We start from the raw sequence: 20,685 nt of genomic DNA, 5'->3' as shown, positions 1-20,685 counted from the left end.
CTTGCAGGGATGCTATGAGGTCAAAATTACCTTCTTTGTAACATGAAGATATTGTTTGCCTTTACTCAGCATGCCAAAATTTCTACTAATGTGCAAAAACAATGGTGGGTAAAAAATACTGGCAATTTAGCAAGAACCATAGCAATGGCACCAAGCTGTACCTGAGTCAGTATGTTCTTCAGCACCATGCATTTGCATTTCAAAAAGGAAACAAAGTGAATTAAATTCCACTTAATATCCATGATAAAGTAGTGAAGATTATTTTATTGAATCTCAATCCTTGGACATGCATCATTTTAGCATTCTGTGGGACAAAATGAGAAGTCTCTCTGTGAAGTGCTTCTGCGGCATATCAACATATAATATCTCAAGGAAATGCACTCCTGTGACTGTGTTGTGAGCCAAACTACCCAGTTCACAGACCATCATTTTTATTTGAAAGAACAATTTAAGGCAGACTATCATTATTCAGACTAGGGGATTTGGCAAACACGGTCTCCAAAATGAACAAAATGAGTCTATTACTTTAAGAAAAATAATTTACACTACGTGTTGCCAATGATAAAATTCAAGATTTTGAATAAAAATTAACATTTAAAAAATCTTGTGCCAAAACTATGAGCTTTAAGTACAGCTTCCCAGTACTTAAAGACTTTTATGATGGGATTAGTGGTGATAGTAATTATGTGATGTTTTTGTATTAGATAATGAAGTATGTCAACATTTAGAAGACGTGCATAACTCAGTGAACTAATATTTTCCAAATGATCAATGCATAATGTCACAAAATCAAGTATGGGTGAAAGATGCCATCAGAGTGGACAAAACAGACTAATAGATTTTAATGTAATGGAGTGCTGAGAGGTCACTGATATAGTTTCATATGCTGCATTACAACTCACTTTTAACTAACCGCAACTTACTGAATTTTGGTGTAGTATCAAAGAAGAATATCCACAGCTATCTGAAATAGTTATTAAAATATTTATTTCTTTTTCAACCACATATCTGTTTGAGATTAGAATACATGTATATGTATATATAGACATAGCAGAATATGCCACCTCAAAATATGCCACTTTGGCAGATAATTATTGTGAGCCAAAGCACGTAAAAAATCACCACCACCAACAGCAGGTGCAAGAAGTGTGCTCTGGCCCCCTGTTTTTCTTCCTGAAATCAGGAGATCAAACCTCCATATGGAAGATGTTCTCCCTGTGTCAGAAGGAAAGTAATATCATCCACAAGGATGGGAACTTGTGGCCAAGATAATTCTGTACAGACTCTGTTAATAATTCATGTCTTCTTTATCCTCTGCTCATAGTTTAGTAACTTTTTCATCAAAGTTACCTTTGTGGAACCTATTAGAAATGCATTTAGATTTTGTCACTTTTTTGTGTCTTCGTTTCTTTATGGAGTATCATGTAAAACGTTAAATAATTTTGTATGCTTTTCTCCTGTTAATTCGTCTGTCAATTTAATTCTCAGGCCCAGAAATAAAATAAATAAATAAAGTAAAATTATTTTTCTCTAAATATGCACACACACACACATGTTTATTTATTTTACAGACTTTATTTCTATAGAGAGATTGCTTTAGGTTCCCAGCAAAACTGAGCAGAAGATAAAGAGATTTCCCTTGTATTCCCTACCTCACACATGCATAAACTTCCCCCTTATCAACATACTTGGCAGTTTTTTGCAAAACTAAACATTTACCATATGAACCAACAATCATGCTCCTTGGCGTTTACAAGGAGTTGAAAACTTATGTCCACACAAAAACCTGCACATGGATATTTCTGGCAATCTTATTCATAATTGTCAAAACCTGGAAGCAATCAAGACCTTCTTCAAAAGCAAATGAATACGTAAACCGTGGTACATCCACACAGTGGGATATTATTCAGCACTAGAAAGAAATAAGCTATCAAGCACAAACACATGTGAAGAAAACTTAAACGCATATTATTAAGTGAAGGAAGTCAATCTGAAAAGGCTACATTACTATACGGTTCCAGCTCTATCACATTCTGGAAGAGGCACAATTATGGAACCAGTATAAAGATCACTAGTCACCAAAAGTTGGGGTTGTGGTTGGGAGAATGAATAGGCAGATCACAGAGAATTTTTAGGGTAAAAAGAGTACACGATACTGTTATCCGGCAAAGCCTGAGTCCTGTCCTCTTACTCTCCTCCCTGGGCAGCATGAGCTCCACCTTCTCCACTAACTACTGGTCCCTGGGCTCTGTCCAGGTGCCCAGCTACGGCGCCCTACTAGTCAGCAGTGTGGCCAGCGTCTATGCAGGTGCCAGGGGCTCTGGTTCCCAGGTCTCCATGTTCTGCTCCACCAGCTTCTGGGGCGACATGGGGTCCAGGGGCCTGGCATGGGAATGACCGTGGGTCTGGCAAGAATGGGAGGCATCCAGAATGACAAGGAGACCATGCAAAGCCTGAACGACCACCTGGCCTCCTACCTGGACGGAGTAAGGAGCCTGGAGACAGAGAACAGGAAGCTGGAGAGCAAAATCCCAGAGCACCTGGAGAAGAAGGGATCCTGGGTCAGAGACTGGAGCCATTATATCAAGACCATTGAGGACCTGAGGGCTCAGATCTTTGCAAATACTTTGGACAATGCGCCGGTCTGTGGGGAGCGACATCCATGGGCTCCGCGAAGGTCATTGATGACACCAATGTCACTCGTCTGCAGCTGGAGACAGAGATCGAGGCTTTTTCAAGGAGGAGCTGCTCTTCATGAAGAAGAACCGTGAAGAGTAAGTAGAAGGCCTACAAGCCCATATTGCCAGCTCTGGGTTGACCGTGGAGATAAGATGCCCCCAGATCTCAGGAGCTCGCCAAGATCATGGCCGACATCCGGCCCAATATGATGAGCTGGCTTGGAAGAAGCGAGGAGCTGGACAAGTACTGGTCTCAGCAGATTGAGGAGAGGATCACAGTGGTCACCACGCAGTCCGCCGAGGTTGGAGCTGCTGAGATGACGCTCACGGGACTAAGACGTATAGTCCAGTTTTTGGAGATTGACCGGGACTCCGTGAGATACCTGAAGGCCAGCTTGGAGAACAGCCTGAGGGAGGTGGAGGCCCGCTATACCCTGAAGATGGAGCAGCTCACCAGGATCCCGTTGCACCTGGAGTGAGAGCTGGCACAGACCCAGGCAGAGGGGCAGTGCCAGGCCCAGGAGTATGAGGCCCTGCTGAATATCAAGGTCAAGCTGGAGGCAGAGATCGCCACCTACCGCCACCTGCTGGAATATGGCGAGCACTTCAATCTTGGTGATGCCTGGACAGCAGCAACTCCATGCAAACCATCCAAAAGACCACTACCTGCCGGATTGTAGATGGCAAAGCGATGTCTGAGACTAACAACACCAAAGTTCTGAAGGTACCCCAGCAGAAGCGGGGTACCCTTTAGGGAGCAGGAGGCCAATAAAAAGTTCAGAGGTCAACAAAATGATACTATGATGGTAGATATATGTCATTGTTCATTTGCCCAGACTGTCCTTAGAATGTGCACCACCAAGAGTGACTTGTAATGTGAACTAAGGATTTTGGGTGATAATGATGTGACGGTGTAAGTTCATCAATTGTAACAAGTGTACCACTTGTTGATACCATTAGGTCCAATTTCTTTGAATATGCTGGGAATGAATAATACATTGTAATTAAGGGATATTACCACTTTAGAACAAATTTAGTAATATTTTCCATTCCTTCTTCTTTTTCCTGCATTCTCATTGTGAAAACCCAAAGGAATTTATGTGGAGAAGCAAAATTTCTTAGTTTGAGAGGAGAAAAGAGAAAACTAAGCAAAGAAAGCTAGAGCCTTGTTTATAGGGCCAGAACAGGTACTTATCAGAACAACTGAAAGGCACAATAGGTGAGTTTCATAGGAAGTGGGGAAAATTGGTTCAGAGCCAGGGCTCAGCCCTGAGAGGGCAGGTCTTAGTGAAAATATGTGGGCATTAGGTGCTTCTGATGGGAGGGAAGGCAACAAAAGGGGGCACTAGAGGTGTTGATATCAAAGCAGCCATTTCACATTTTTCCCCCAAAGGGCCAACCACATTTTAGCTTTACTGCACCCACGTTTAGCTAGAGACAAATAAGGTGCATGAAAGCTCCCAGGGCTTTAAGCTTTTAAAAAGCTCAGTGCAATTTCCAGACTTTGCAGTTATTTAATCAAGGCAAACAAGAGGGTTATAAATTCAACAACTTTGTGATTGAGATTAATGTGCTCAGATGTTAACTCTTCCCTTCACAGGCAACTGAGAAGAGAACATCAGACATTAAAAATTCTTTAAACTAAATCTGCCTGCTTGGTGGGCTAAAACAAAACATGGCTCCTAGAATATAACCTTTTCATGGTTGGCAGCAGAGCCAGATGAAGTGGTGGCCAGTTAGGGTGTGAACCTAGACTTGCAATCTGTGAGGGCTGATAAACCATCACTCATGACGTCACAAAATGAGTAAACATGGTCTCGAACCAGAATTTCTTTCAGGAAGACTGTTCTAGGGCTAGAAGGAAACTTTTTATGTTATATAAGGTTGATGATAAAGTACCCAAAGAGTTTTCTTAAAACCCTTTCTGTCTTCATTTAAGCTGACACTTCAAAAGCTGAGAATAACACAATGAGCTACAGGTAACAAGTTTTGCTCATATTCTTAAAGTGCTAATCCATTATGCAAAGAAGGTCCGCCAATTTTGCAGGTTTAGGGAAACACCCATTTGAGGATATAGACAGGCGTGAGTTGAAGACGTTGGGTTGGGGAAGAGTCGTGGTTTTTGGAGAAGGTTAGAGGAGTACAGTGGCTGTCCCATCCTAGGCAACGTTAGGGTGGTAGAGTGTGTTTACTCCCACCTTAAGGAAGAAGAATTTAAAGAGAATTACTTAAAAAGTTTTGTTCCTGAGGTTTGTAGGGAGCTGTGACTGGACAAGTATAAAGGTGGGAGACTACGGCTGGCTTGCTGCCATCAAGAGACGAAGCAGCACAGTGGATACAAGGCTCACAGAGGCTAGTATGCAGACTGCTGGGCTGGCTGGTCACACTTTGAGATTTAGCTGGTAGTAGGTAAGGCTACAAACTCTCATGAAATGTTTTTTCCAAGTTGTTTCAGGTAGATTCCTACCAGCAAAAGCAAGATCAGCATGGTGTTAGCTCCCCACTGCTCTAATGCTGGAATACAGGGCCAGGGGGTGGTGACACCGAAGGAGAGTGGTGGTATGGTAGTGGATATTCTGCTGCTGAGGAGCAGACTCTAAACTACAGCCCAGAACATTCATAGACGTACACAGAATCCTGCAGCCACACTCTAAGAGGAGGGTGGGGGAGGGGAGAAGCTGGTAGAGACCCCTGTTCTCAACTGAAATTAGGGAGATGTATGAGAAATAGTGGCTATCTCCCACCAAATGGAAAGACAGATGTGAAGCTGTCTCACGGCAGCTCCTTGTAAGGCTGCTTCTCTTCCTCTGCTTCTGGGAGGAATCACAGGGCTTTCAGCAAAGACTTGGGTCAGACTGATAAAACCTTGCATACTGTGGCCCATGTGGAAACATTCAAGGTGGTCAAGGAGCTATGGTGATGCTGTTTCCCACAGTCTGCTTTGGTATGACAGGTAGAAGAAGGCTGCATTGGGAAGTGGTTGCTTTAAATTTTGCTTGAACGAATAGTCTGGAGGGTTGATGGGATCCCCCAGGGTGGGGATCCACTGCATGCAGAGACCAGAGGCTAGGGCAGGAATCAGGAGCTGCAAGTGGAAGGAGGTACACAAGGAGTATTGTTGGAGGTTCTCAATTGGGAAATCTCAGAAAAACTCTCAGAAACCACCAACAAGAAAAAAGTCAGCTTTGAGCATCCACCAAGCCCAGAGACTGAATGTCTTATCACAACAAGTGATAAGGTACCAACAAGTACAGCTTCTCCTGTTGCCTTTCTCTTTCAACAGCACCCCACAGCAGAAGTCAGACTCTGTCTGAGAATGGAGTTCTCTGAAAGAAGTACAGAGAAAAAAGAAAAGGCTGATCATGCATCCTCTTTGCCATTAGAGATTATCAGCTGGAAGTCACCCAATATGGAGTAAGAGAGAAGCTTTACAAGGAAGTTTGCACTTTTGATGACAAATGATATTGAGCTTTGACTAGAAGTTCCTGGAGGACCTTTTTTTTTTTTGATACAGAGTTTTGCTCTGTCACCAGGCTGGAGCTTGATGGCGCGATCTCAGCTCACTGCAACCTTTGCCTACTGGATTCAGCTACTGCCTCAGCCTCCCGAATACCTGGAATTACAGGTGCCTGCCACCATGCTTAGCTAATTTTTGTATTTTTAGTAGAGACAGGGTTTCGGCCAGGCTGGTCTTGAACTCCTGACTTCAGGTTATCCACCTACCTCAGCCTTCCACAGTGCTGGGATTATAGGTGTAAGCTACTGCGCCTGGCCCTGGAGGACTTTTAAGATATTATCTGCAAGTGAACAGAAAAGCCAAAATTTCATTCATGGCCAGGGAAAGAACTAGCCCATGAGAGGATTTAAGGGACAGTAAGTAAAAGAATAACATTGTTTTCTCCTTGGATCCTATTTGATTCCACTTTTTTATGTCAAGGCTACATCAAGGAGTATGCTTAAGTAACAGTTGATGGTGAGAAACTAACAACAGCAACATGAGTTTCCTTTCGCTGAGTGGGGAAGAGAGTTTGAGCTGGAGTTGAATTGTCTAGGGAAATTGAAGAAGGAGGAAGCTGACCCCCAGCTCTTTCTTTTCTGTCTCCCTCCACTCCCCATGTTTAAATAAATATTGGAAAAAATGTTTAAGAAAATATAGGTGTGAAGGAGTGTCAGATTATTAGTCTGTTTGCTGCAGCACATAATTTAGTCCAGCACTGGTCCAAGATTTGTTTCCTGGCTAGACTAAGAATCAAGTTGGAAGTAATTCTAAGGAGAAGAGTTTTGAAATAAGAGGTGGAGCACCTTCTATTCCCAACCTGGCCATCTTTACGACCATTTACTTGGGCTTTTAAAAATTCATCAGAGAATACAACTGTCTTCCTGAGTAGGCCAGTTTTAATATGGAGGTGGTTTATGTTTTATTATTAGGGTACATAGTGTCTGGCAAGTTTCAGTGTTTTCGAGAAATGAAACAACTTTATCTGCAGCTTCCATATGAAGACAACTAGAGTGCTTTCAAAGGATAATTTTTTTAAACAGAACAATTTGTTATAATCAGGCCCCATTCAACCATTCTCATCTCTGGAAAATCTTGTACCTAGGTAAACACTGGTTGATGATTCATGGCTGGATGAGAACTAGAACATTTGGCCACTAAAAATAGTGCTGAAGAGTTTCAGAGATTTTATTATCCTAACAACCAATCAGAATATTTTCCTCTTCATTCCATATAACCAACATAAGTATTCTACCTTTGCTTTCTAAATACCAAGACTAATATGTTGCTGATTAAATGGAAGCTGAACATTGGAGCTCAGATTTCATGAAATAGCAGAACTCAAAAGAATCTTGAATCATCTGTTGGATCAATCCACGTGAATATCCCTAGACCAGGAATTTTCATTTATTTTTGTGGCATCCCACATATAATCCAGGGAATCACAAGGTGAAAAGTTCAATACTCAGAATTAACTTGAAAGTGATGTGCTTTAATATACCCTTGGTAGCATCATTGGAGTGTAATAAAATAAAGCATATGGGGAAGATGTCTCAAGTCCAGAAGGTCGGATTTCAGGGTCTGAAACCTGTCAAAGTGGAAGGTGTTCTGCTTAGAGTTTCCAGGAAGGGGGCACCAAGAGACTGCCTTAACAACCCATTCCAGAAAAAATGCCTGCCTTAGCAACCCATTTTTTTAAAGCATATTTGATAAGCAGGTAATCCCCATAGTAGGTACTTTGTCTAGTGTCCCACATACTACATGAGGGAAAAATTAGTATATTCCCTGTGAATATAATGAGGATGAAAATAATTCTGTTTAGTGTAAAATGAGTCGGGGCATTCTGTTCAGTATAAAATGAGTCAGGGCATTCTGTTTAGTATAAAATGAGTCAGGGCATTCTGTTTAGTATAAAATGAGTCAGGGCATTCTCACATACATATAATTGGGGTAGGGGACATGATGGTGATGAATGGACATGGAGCAGGCAGAATCTTCTCCATCAACTTGGGAAGATGAGAGTTTAGTGCACATAAAAACCATTTGAAACTTATATACTATCACCAAAGCAAAACTCAAGGGATCTCCCCCCTTCCTTTTCCTATTCTGAAGTCAAATAGCGCCCATATTTTTCTTTCAAATCTGTCCCTTATGTTAATTTAAACATAACTGCTTTTGTGTGAACATTATTTCAAGCTCTGAGTACCTGGATAATTTGTTCTGGATCCTTAACTGCTTACATGGTTTTCGACCTCTTCCCATCTGGAAACAATTGCAAAGGTAGGAATAAAGAGTCCTCCAAACCTCTGGCCACATACGGGCTGTTCTTCATTGTCACCGGAAGGCCTCATAAACCATCTCGCCATCTATCGTCTTCCTTACAGTCTTAGCCCACCCAGCCCCTGATGTATTTCTCCAGGTGCCCTTCGGATTTCCCTTCTGAGTCCTTGCAGGATTCTTCCAATCTGCTCTTGCTCCAAACCACCAAACAACAGCATCTTTCTGAGTTCCAAGAGAAATTCCAAACCATCAATTATATCACAATATTTGGAGCTTCCCTGCAGGTTTGTGGGCTCTGAGGGCAGGAACACATTGGTGCCATCCTACTGGCCCCTGTTTGTGTCTGCTTCCTCAGATCCTCCTGCCTTCCCAAAGCCTCTTTCCTGCTTTGCAACACTCTATTTCCTGCTTTCTTGCTTCAACTGCCTTGGAAAAAGTATTTTTTCCCCTGCAATTGTGGCAAATTAAATATTTTGATCTTGTTATATAAATATTTAAAAACCGTAACAGTTCTTAAATCTAGTAAATATTTTTAAGAGTAACATAAAGAAAAAAAATTCTTCAACTGTCATGAACAGGCTTTCCTGAGGGAGAGGAGAAGCAGCCTAAAGTTCACACAGAACCTATAGGTAAATATACTCAAAGCTGCCCACAAAGGCTTTCGAATTTGTCTAAAGTGGGCTGTGATGTGTAACTGAAATATGTTCTAAGGGCATAACTTACTCAATGATGCAAAAACTTTCCTGGAAGTTAAGTATTGGTTTTAAATGAATTGTTTCTTTCTATTTATGGGTACTAAGACTGTCAACACGCGTACTACTGTGTGCTCTTTTTGTAGTGTGATTCATGAGAACAACTTAATTGTGCCTTCTTCTCAGCTAGGAACATACATTGTTAGTGTGTTACATATGTTATTGTCTTGGTCATCTCTCTATATATGTAGATCTATGAATAGCAATTATCAGTTAGATTAACTGAGAATTGAATTCAAGGAAAATACACAACTCTCATGATATGATCAAATCATGTTTCTTGCAAAAATTGTAAAAATAAGTAGGTTTTCTTTTGGTCTTGCGTAAAAATACATAGAGAAATTTAACAGTATTCCAAAATTTCAGTCTGGCAGGTATCTTCAAGGAAAAGAGACATTTAAGAAATAAATATTTATTTATGAGATATGGTTAGATATAAACAATGGAATAGTAGTTGTCAAATGGAGCAGGTTATTGTGTTTTCACATAAGGTAAAAGGCATACTCTGAGGAAAAATTTTTATATAAAGTATGATGTACTCAGTAAAAATGGAAATGGGCTTGAATTATACTAGGAATTGGTCTAATATTGTGAGAGATTATCTTGATTATAACAGAATTGAGTCTTTCTAGACTTAAGGCATTCTATAGTGGTGTATAGGTTGCCATGGAAACTTCCCAAAATGTATTCATACACTATTTGGGGGCATTTCCACTGTACTGATTGACAAGTGGCTGATAGAGAAAGACTGTTCAGTTGGTAGCTTACCAGAGTAGTTTCGGATTGGTCCTCAGAGAAAAAGGTAATGATTAGTTAGAATGCATGTATTACTTTGCATTTTTCAAACTATTTTGACATTCAAGCTTGGCATTCTTCACAAAATTTATGCTGTAGGTCAGTATTCTGATTGCCCTTTTTATTTAGCTGAGGAAACAAAGGATTGTAGCCCTAGGAAGCATTTTCAAGGCACAGTCCTCGTAAGACCATAATTAAGTCATCAGGAATAAGTTGTTCTGCATTTTATTCTAAAAAATCTTGAAGGTTGATTTGCAACCTTCTAATGGAAAAGTGTTTTTCTTTTAAAAAAAATTCAGTCTATATCTCTTCAAATAAAATTTCAGCACATTTATCACCAACAATAATAATTAATACAAGATTTCAATGTACTGAACACTGGATATGTGCTAAGTGCTACTAAACTTGTTCCGTTCATTGTATTACTTTTTCTCTCACAACAGTTCTGTGAAGTAGGTCTTGTTACTACTATTCACAGAAGAGAAGCCTGATTCAGATTAATTAACTTGCCCACGTTCCTTACTAAGTGGTAGAGGCAGAATTAGAAACCAGGTCTGTTTGATTCATAAGCCTGATGCTTACTCATTTTGCCACACTTTCTGTTGCCATTTTACAGTTGCGTCCAATATGCCTTTGTTGTGCACAGCACTGTGGTACATGTACACTGTACATGTACCATGCTTTTGAAGTAGTGGGGGCTAAAGAAACAAAAGTGCTAGGATTAGGGGACCAGGGTTCAAACCCAGACAGGACTAGTTTGTAGCTACTGTTCTCTCTGATTATTGGAAATATTTAATGAGGTTAAATTACAATCAGCCTCAGGGCTTGGTGTAGAGGTATAGAACAGATGGTCAACTCATTCTCCCTAAGTTTTCACAACAAGAACTATTCTCAACCAGTTCATTCCCCTCACTTCAAGGAGTTAGCCTATCCAGAATATGAACATTCCTTCATTCAACAGATACTTGGGGAATTCTTACTGCCACATACTGCCCTAAGTGTGCTGATACAATAATCAACAACACAGACCATACTTTAGCTCCTCTGGTGCTATTTTCCTGCTAAAATCCTTCAAGGGTGCCCCATTACTTACGGGTTAATATTTACACCCCTTACGAAGGAATAATTAGTAATTTAGAGGAATTTATCATATAGTTTGGAGAACGTGCTAAAAATAGGAGACTTGATGAGGTGGGAGAAGGCAGGGAGGGTGGGAGACAGCTGTAAAGAAGGCAGGAGGCTGATAGTCTATGCAGGGCCATGGACTAGAGTTCAGGAAAGCATGAATTCTGTCTGCAGCTTTGAGCAACATATAAGTTATTCACTTTTCTTCCCTGACTCCCCATTACCTTCTAAGTTATGTGATGACAGGACTGTGGCCCCCTCATCTGCACATCCCTATGGACTAAGCCAGGCTTGGCACATAAAAAGAGTCTAAACACTCCAAAATAAACGTTCTAAGTATTTGTGGAAACTTATGTTTCTAAAACCATCTGGGTCATAGTTTTCTTCTGAAAACGAGGTCATAGATCCTTACAACACAAAATGTGAACCACAGATACACAATATTGGCTACACCTGTGAACTTTTTCCAAACAAGGAATCCCAGGCTTCATTCAAACAACTGTGAGTCTGGTTTTTCTTTTCTTTTTTTTACAAGATCTTCAGGTGATTTGTGTGCACATTAATGTTTAAGATACACCGGACCCAATCATTTTTATAATTGATTAGTAATTTTAAGACAAAATGTGATCGACTCTATAATACTACACTCTAACAGTGTCTGTAGATTTTATAAACATCAGGGGACAAAAAACAAGGCCAGGGCCCCAATAAGCTGCAACAGGATAGACTGAAATCCTGTAAACCTCCTCGGAAACACTAGCGCCCGAGAGAGAAGGACTTTATAGCTTCTGACAAAGTTAGAAGGCTGTAGACAGAATAGATTGCATTTGTCAACCTGGAAACATTAAAGGAAAGTTTGTTCTTTTGTGCAATCATTTAGCAATAAGGTAAGGCTTGCCAGCTAGATTTATTGGGATATTGGATTTTATGTTTCTTGTATCGAATAATATTTTTTACATTGTTTATGTCTAAATAAATCTGTCTTCTATTTTACATCACCCTGTTGTATTGCTGCTTACAGATAAAGTGTTCAGGTAGCATAATTTGCTCTGCCCTTGGGACATGCTGCCATACGTTAAAATCCAGTCACACAGAGACTATAGCAGAGAATTTCAATGTGTTCTGAAAAGTTGCACAGAAACAGTGGTGAAAAAAAGCCCACCAAGAAGAGGTGGTTTCTGATCTTGTTCTACCTAGTCTTTGCCTGGTAGGTGCTGATTATGAGTGAAATTCAAACCGAAAGATGATAATTTCGAAGTAAAATCTCTCCCTTAAAAACCCTGCATACAATCCAATCCTTGTTTTGTAACACACAGCTTTACGTCCATCAATATTCATTGATTTTTGACTCTTTTTATGGTATACATACAAAAATTAAATCAGTAAATAACAGTGAAAAGAAAAATGACACCTAGATTAGTTTAAAATATAACTTAAAATTTTGCAAAGGAAATAATGACTATTGTAAAGAAAATTAATGTGGACCTTTCTTTGTGCTTATAAAAGGAATAGAAATGTGCTCTCACTTTGAAATAGCAGGATAAAATATGTCCATTTGTATTACAGTCTTTATCCGTTAGTCTGTTTTATGATTTGATTTCAGGTTTTCATTGTTCCAACGCAATTTTCCAGATTGAATCTTAAAAGGATTATAAACCACAAAAGTCATTTTAAATTCTGCATGGACTTAATACACCTACTGCAATTCTGTGCATTTGTCTTTTAAATTCCATAAAATAATTTCTTGACACTTTCTCTTTTACTTGTTTTTTTACAATATACTTTGTATAAAAATCTGTCAAACACTGATGCCTGTCTTATTTAATATGCTTTAAAATGTGGCAGCCAATCAGCATAATTTCAATGTCAAATATGCTGTTGTTTTAATTTTTTTCTGTATTAAAATACTATTCTCAATTTAAATCAGTTGATAATGCAACAGAAATAAATACAAGCTTAAGTTCAGAAAACAGCACTTTTTCCCTCTCCTAAGCCTCTATCTGATACAAAGATGGCTGTGCCTTTCTATTCTCTTGTAAAATGGAGCCACTGTTGATAGCACTGGGAAACTTAAATGGTCCATCTTCCTGAGCACCCTTGGAAGATGGACTGTGTTTGAAATGGAACTGGGAAAATTGAAGAGAAATGAATTCTTCCATCTGGGTAAATAAGAACAGCAGATCTAGAATATTTAGGCAAGTTGGCTAACAGTTTCAAGCCTTTTCAAAAAAACACTGTAGCCAGTATTTCTTTCAATCCTCATAATTCAAGGAGATGGTTCTTACTATTTGTCTGGGACCCAAGTGTAAGGCCCTAGGCCAGGTTTACTTGGGAGATTCAGACATGTTCAAGAGGTATGTGAGGTTTCCAGAGAAGCGCCAGGGGAATAATTACATTTGGAGTAGACAAAGAGTAGAGAATAAGCTTTATGGGAAGGAATTCAGCCTAAGGAAGTCAGAACTGAGGCAGGCACATCATCTCTGCAGATGGATTTTGCATGCAATAATGAGTGTGCACTGCTAGAATGTTCTCTGGTCTTTCCACCTCTGTCCCCATCCTTTTCTGTTCTTGAGATTTGCTCCTAAACTCAAGGAAGAGAAACCTGAGAACCCAAGGTAGCCCTGCTTCTGGCTTATATAACAGAGGGGCACATAAATGTGGTGTGAGTTTGAGATATGTTATCCCCTTCAGAAAAACTAGTTGGGGAATGGTGAAGTATGAAGCAGAGGCTTGGCAGTGAGTTCAAATTAGCAACAAACTACGTCTTTACAATGGCCACAGGTCTATGTGGCTAGTGTCAGAAGCAGACCCAACACTTTGGGAGGCAGAGACGGGTGGATTACTTGAGGCCAGGAGTTCGAGACTAGCCTGGCCAACATGCAAAACCACATCTCTATAAAAATAAAAAAATTAGCTGGGTTAGTGGCACATGCCTGTAATCCCAGCTACTCGGGAGGCTGAAGTAGGAAAATTGCTTGAACCCGGGAGGCGGAGGCTGCAATGAGCCACGATTGTGCCACAGCACTCCAGCCTGGGTGAAAGAGTGAGACTGTCTCAAAAATAGATAGATGATAGATAGATAATACAAATGAGAAGTAGAGGAGGCCCATAGAGCCTCTGCCTCATGTCAGAACCACCTGTTTCTATCTTGTCCCTGATTATTAGCTTGTTGACAGCAGAGAAAACTAACCTGCGTTCTGCAATTCTCAAAGCCAACATCTTATGTGAAGAATATGTGGCCTTTAGGCATGGCTAGTTCACTATAGATTTCTGTTATACTCTATTGCCTTTGGAAGGAAACCTACCAGCAAGAGTATTCATTTATTTGTGATTTTATTGGCTTTTATTCAATCTTTGGCTCAAAAGACAGCAATTAGCTTTAGGCATCATGTAGATACCTGATTATTGATAATCTTGCAGTATCTGCATGTTAATACTACCATGAGAGTCAGCATTGGTAGAAATGATCTGTATATAAAGCAGTTAAAATTTTCTAGAAGAATTTTTAAACTTAAAAAATTTTTTTTTAGAAAACTGGCTTGTGTTCCATCCTCCTGCCTCACCTTCTTTTTAACTTGTAGTTAGGTAGCACCACTTTTGGACGGGTTGACTGTAGTCCATAAAGAAGTTTGTGCTTCTCTCTGCTGGCAGTGGGGCAATCATTAATTTTCAAATTGACGGTATCACCTGACACGTGCTGAAAGTGAGCTTTATTCTTATGGGGAGAGGTGATTCCAAATCTTTCAGTCTTTCTGATGGCCATTTTCCAAGCTGGTACTACTAATGGCATCCAAAAAAATTCCCAGTAGATTGCACAACTGGAGAAGCAATGTCTAGCACATGACTACACAGTAATTTTTTTTTTTTGAGACAGAGTCTTGCTCTGTTGCCCAGGCTGGAGTGCAGTGGTGTGATCTTGGCTCACTGCAACCTCTGCCTCGCGGTTCAAGTTATTCTCCTGCCTCAGCCTCCTGAGCTGGGACTACAGGCATGCATGAACACACCTGGCGATATTTTTGGATTTTAGTAGAGATGGGGTTTCACCATGATGACGAGGATGGTCTCGATCTCCTGACCTTGTGATTCACCCACCTCGGCTTCCCAAAGTCATGGGATTACAAGCGTGAGCCACCACACCTGGCCAATAAATGTTTTTTATTTGACAAAGAGCCTCCATCAAATAGACAAAAATCATAGCCTATTTTGTGCTTGCTTTGAATTTGTAGTTACTGATAAACACATTTTTGTCAGATACTAATCCAGAATACACCTATGTTGCTAAAAAAAGAAAAAAAATCCAAATTAGGGCCTTTGTAAGAGTAACCTTTTGGCTTTATTTCCACAAAAGATAATAAAATTCTTCCTGAAATGTATGTGGTCAAAATCTTGAGTTCACTACTCACTTTTCTGTATTCCTACACATGTTCACAACTCAAACTACTTGCCCTTTCTCCACAAGGCAGACCTAAGGGTACCCAGAAATCTCTGCACACTTCCTGATATATATGGGGAGTGGGTCACGGGTAAAGATCTGCTGTGGGCATGCAATTGGCTCTCAGCTGGCTATGCCTCACCTCTCTCGTTCTCCACTGCCCAACTGCCAGTGTGAAATGTGATGTTTGCCAACATCACAGAGCCAGGACTACCACGAGGTCAGCCTCCACACAACTGGGTGGTCCTGAGGTGGTTAGACACTCATTAGACTATGTGGTTGGGATTTCCTGCACATTTAGGAGATTTAAGCTCACTTTGTTTTATTTATAGGTGGACTTCAGGAGAAGCCAGTTCCCCCTAAAGTAAAAAAGTTACTCTCTACCAATTAACAGTGGTCTCATTTCATTTAACATTTGAAAACAAGTTTGTGAATACTTTCTAGGAAGCAGAATTAGGGGATGGGACCAGATAAACTCTAAGATCCTTCCAATCCATGGGAAGAACCAAATGAACAGGTATCAGTTTACTTGTCCAACTCCCACAGGCATCATTGTGCTCACCCTTTTCCAGGGCTAAATGGCTTTCAGAAATGTAGCTTGGTATAGGTAGCACTTTATGGCTAAGATGGGAAGAATCTTAGAGCTTATCTGGTCCTGTCCCCTAATTTTACAGATGAAGATACTGAAATCCATAGGGGGTGACTAAATAAGATAGTTCATGTAGATTGCTGCCCACACTAACACATAAGTGCTCAACAATTATTAGCTTGTTATTATATCGTTCTGCAGTTTGCTCTCTCTTGAAATATATATCTTTAAAACTATATATTATGAGAGTTTTTCTTGGTTTAGTTCATCCAGTTACATCCATGTATCTCTACTTTTTAAATAGTTCTCAGTTAATGAACATTTAGGTTATTTCTAATTTTTTTTCCCATTTCAAACAATGTGCAGCGAACATGCTTATAGGTGGAGTTTTCCATACCCATGTATTATTCCTGCAGGCTAGATTCCTAGACATGGGATTGCTGAATGTGTACATTTAAATTTTAAAAACTACTGTCAAATATTCTTCCTAGGGCTAGTCCATAACTTTCAACTTCATCAACATTTATAAAAATATTTCCCTACAACCTTGCCTATACCGGAGATGATCAGTTAATAAAACTTTTTTTTTCAATCTAGAAGGTTAAAAAGAAGACAATTTGTCATTGTGTTATTTCATAGAAGTTGGCATTTCTATTATAATTACTGCAATTGGGCTTTTTTCCATGTGTCTACAAACATTTGCATTTTTCTGTATATTTCCTACCATATCTTTTGCTGATTTTTCTATGGGTTATCTTTTTTTCTCATTGATTTATAAAAGTTATGTATTTATTTAACAAATACTTACTGTATGTCTGTATGTGCCAGACTATGTCCTGGCACTGAGGCTCTAACAGAGATCAATGACTAGCATTTGTTTAATACTTAGAATAAACCAGAGATGATGCTAGGTGATTCTCACAGAAACAAACAAAAATCCTGTGAGCTGAGTACTGTTGCTCTCCACCACACGTCATTAAACAAGCTGAGATTTACAGGCTTGCCCACTGCCATATAGCTTGCGAATGGCAGAGCCAGAAATTCATCCCAGGCTTGTTTAACATTCCTCAAGATGGGAGGAACTGTAGATGAGGAGAGACTCAAGAACTTACCCAGAGGGATGGTGGCCTGGAGACAAAGTTCCTTGTAGCAGGTGCCTCAGTTTGAAGTTAATTCTGAGAATCATTAGGGAATAAAGCTGAAGACAGTCCAATTAAGGACATTTAACTCTTTGTTTGTTATAAGTGTCACAAATAGTTCTTCTCAGTTTTATTGCTTGATTTTCCTTTGGAGTTTTTGGAGTATGTTTGGTACAAATGTAAATTTAAAAATTATGTTACACAGTTGTCAATTGTTTCCTTGTATGATATCTGGATTTTGATTCTTAGAAACGTATTTTACAAGTCTAGATTATGAAAAATTACTAATATTTTATTTGAATATGACTTCGATTTTTAATGCTTAGATATTTAATTCATTTGCATTTATTTCGGGGCTGACTCTAGATGAGCCAAATAAACCTTTTTCTAAATAAAAAAAAAGTTCTGTCTCATTCACTGCCTTTATTACTTGAAGTTATTAAGTTATCTGTTGCTTAAAGATAACTCAGGTTGTGGCTGAGTATAACGGTGCATACTCATAATCCCAGCACTGGGAAGCTGAGGTGGAAGGATCACTTGAAGCCAGGATTTTGAGACAAGCCTGAGCAACATAGCGAGATACTGTCCCTACAAAAAAAAATTTGTTTTTAACTAGCTGGTTGCAGGGGTGTGCACCTGTAGTCACAGCTACTCAGGAGGCTGGGGCTGGAGGATTGCTTGAGCCCAGGGTTTTCAGGCAGTATGCTATGATTGTGCCACTGCACTCCAGCCTAGGTGATGGAGCAAGATCCTTGTCACCAAAACAAGAAAAAAAAATTAGGTTCAGAGATGGATGTAGAAAGAAAAGACATTTGATACAAAGTATGTATCAAAGAATGTTGATATTTCAGTTGCTTTCAAGAGGATTTTAATATGTCTTTCTGCCCTTGGGCACTAGTGAGTACAAGGACACTAGACAAGGACATCAGCCATTAAACACTTAATCACATAAGTAGTTTCATACATATATTTCTTATTTAAATGATCAAAAAATCAATAACAACTTTAAAGCTCCTGTGCTATGAATAACTAGCTTAGCTGACACATATGTTACAAATGTAAGGGAGGAACCCATTAGAAGAGAAGCATTAGCTAAGTGGCAAAGGAAGGAAACAAAGACCTTAGGGAAATAAAACACATTCTAGATCATATTGGTAATTTCAAAAGGAACTCCCAGAGAGTTGTACAAAAGCTATATGCAAAACACCATCCCAGACATTCAAAGATTCTACCCAACTGTGAGAGGCTAATTTGTCAAAAGTAGAAATAATCAGGTACATTTAAAGAGAAATGGTGAAAGCTTCCATTTTTACCCAATATGGAATACCAGGGACCAGATTTACTCTCTCACATGAAACAACAAAAATGGATACAATATAGGAAATGATGGTTTGCAAGACACTGGTTATAAGGCAACACAGGACCAAGATCCTTGAGAGATGGGAAACAAAAAGGTGAGCCCTGCAGTTGTCAGAGCATACTGCCTTGAGGGTGTTTTTAGGGTGAGGCAAAGGGAGAGGGAACTTAGATCCTTGTAACGTCCTAGAGCTGAAGAGATGGAGCTGGGGCCTGGCACGGTGGCTGATGCTTGTAATCCCAGCACTTTGGGAGGCCGAGGTGGGAAGATACCTGAAGTCAGGAGTTCGAGACCAGCTTGTCCCAAATACGAAAATTAGCTGGGTGTGGTGGTGCATGCGTTTAATCCCAGCTACTCGGGAGGCTGAGGTAAGAGAATTGCTTGAATTGGGAGACAGAGGTTGCCGTGAGCTGAGATCGCGCCACTGCACACCAGCCTGGGCAACAGAGCCAGATTCCATCTCAAAAAGGAGAGAGAGAGAGAGAGAGAGAGAGAGAGAGAGAGAGAGAGAGAGAGAGAGAGAGAGAGAGAGAGAGAGAGAGAGAGCGAGCGCGCGCTGGATGTCGAGGGATCATGGGACAGAATACCAGAGGAGAGACAGCTGTACAGAGTGAACACTACAGAGATCTGCAGACTTGGCTTTGTTAGCACTGAGCAGATTACCTGTGAGGAGACTACCTGATGCAAGGGAAAGAAACCTTCAAAAGGACTAGAGGGAAGCTCACCTGGCTCCCACAGAGCTGGGAACAGTGTTTGTCCTTCCAGCTGGAACAGAAAACCTCAGCATTTGTAAGGAGCTGAGCAAAATACACAAAAAATCTCACCTCAGTAGTGGGAATGAATATCCCTAGACTGAGCATTGCTCTAATTCTACCAAATTTTAAAAGTAAGATCTGAAAAGATCAAACCATTTCAAAATAACACCTTCCAGAATAAAGCTCAAGTATATTTATAGGCATACAAAAATATCCAGGACCCAAAAAGGTAAAAGTCACAAGATCTGGCACATATAAAAAATTGCAAGGCATGCAAAGACACAGGAAAATATGACTCATGATAAGGAGGAAAATCAACCCACCTAAACTGACACAGGACTAACACAGATGTTAGAATTAGCAGATAAGAACATTAAAACAATTATAACTGCATTTCATATGTTCAAAAGGTTAAGATTTTAAAAAGATTCAAGTCAAATTTCTAGAGATTATAACTACAATAGGTAAGATGAAAAATACACTACACAGAATTATCAGCACATTGGATATTGCAGAAGGAAAGATTAGTGAAGTTGAAGACATAGCAATAGAAACTATGTGAAATGAAATACAGAGAACAGATTAATTTTTAAATGAGCAGAGCATTAATGAGCTATGGAACAATTTTAAGCAAACTGATATATGTGTAACTGAAGTCCTGAAGGGCAGGAAGACAAAAAATATTTGAGGGAATAAAATTAAACATTTTCTAAATTTGATGAAAATTATAAATTTATAGATCCAAGAAGCTCAATGAACCTCAGACACAAGAAACATGATGAAAGCTCCATCAAGGCACATTGTAATTGAATTGCTTAAAAAGATAAATAGAATATATTAAAAAGTAGGCAGTAAAGGAAGTTACACTACCTAAAGTGGAAAAAAGGTAGAGATGAGAATGTTCTCACTGGAAACAATACAAGCTAAAAGACAGTGACACAACAGATTTAAAGTACTGGAAAAAAAAAGTTGCCAACCTAGAATTATATGTGCAGTGAAAATATCTTTCAAAAATAAAGGAAAAATAGTATTAATTTCAGACATACAAAAGCTAAAAGGATTTTAGCTTTTTTAAATATTTGTGGTATTAAAGGTAGTGTTTAGGCAGAAAATATTAAAGGTAGTGTTTAGGCAGAAAAAAAATGATGCCTGTTTAGGCAGAAAAAAAATAATGCCAGATTGGAAAAAAAAAGACGTACAAAAATGAATTGAGGAACACTAGCAATGGTAACTACAGGGGTAAATATATATTTATATATATATATATTCTTACTAATTAAATTTCTT

General features: G+C 39.5%; 1 pseudogene; it reads left to right on the top strand.

Annotated features, from left to right (window-relative positions):
* Positions 1-1,529: 1,529 nt before the first annotated feature.
* On the top strand, positions 1,530-3,171 carry LOC118148839 (keratin, type I cytoskeletal 18 pseudogene; annotated as a pseudogene).
* Positions 3,172-20,685: the final 17,514 nt, after the last annotated feature.

The sequence above is a fragment of the Callithrix jacchus genome, chromosome 2, assembly GCF_049354715.1.
Source record: "Callithrix jacchus isolate 240 chromosome 2, calJac240_pri, whole genome shotgun sequence".
NCBI lineage: Eukaryota > Metazoa > Chordata > Mammalia > Primates > Cebidae > Callithrix > Callithrix jacchus.
The sequence above is the reverse complement of the archived record's forward strand: the minus strand, read 5'-3'. Positions and strand labels throughout refer to the sequence as shown.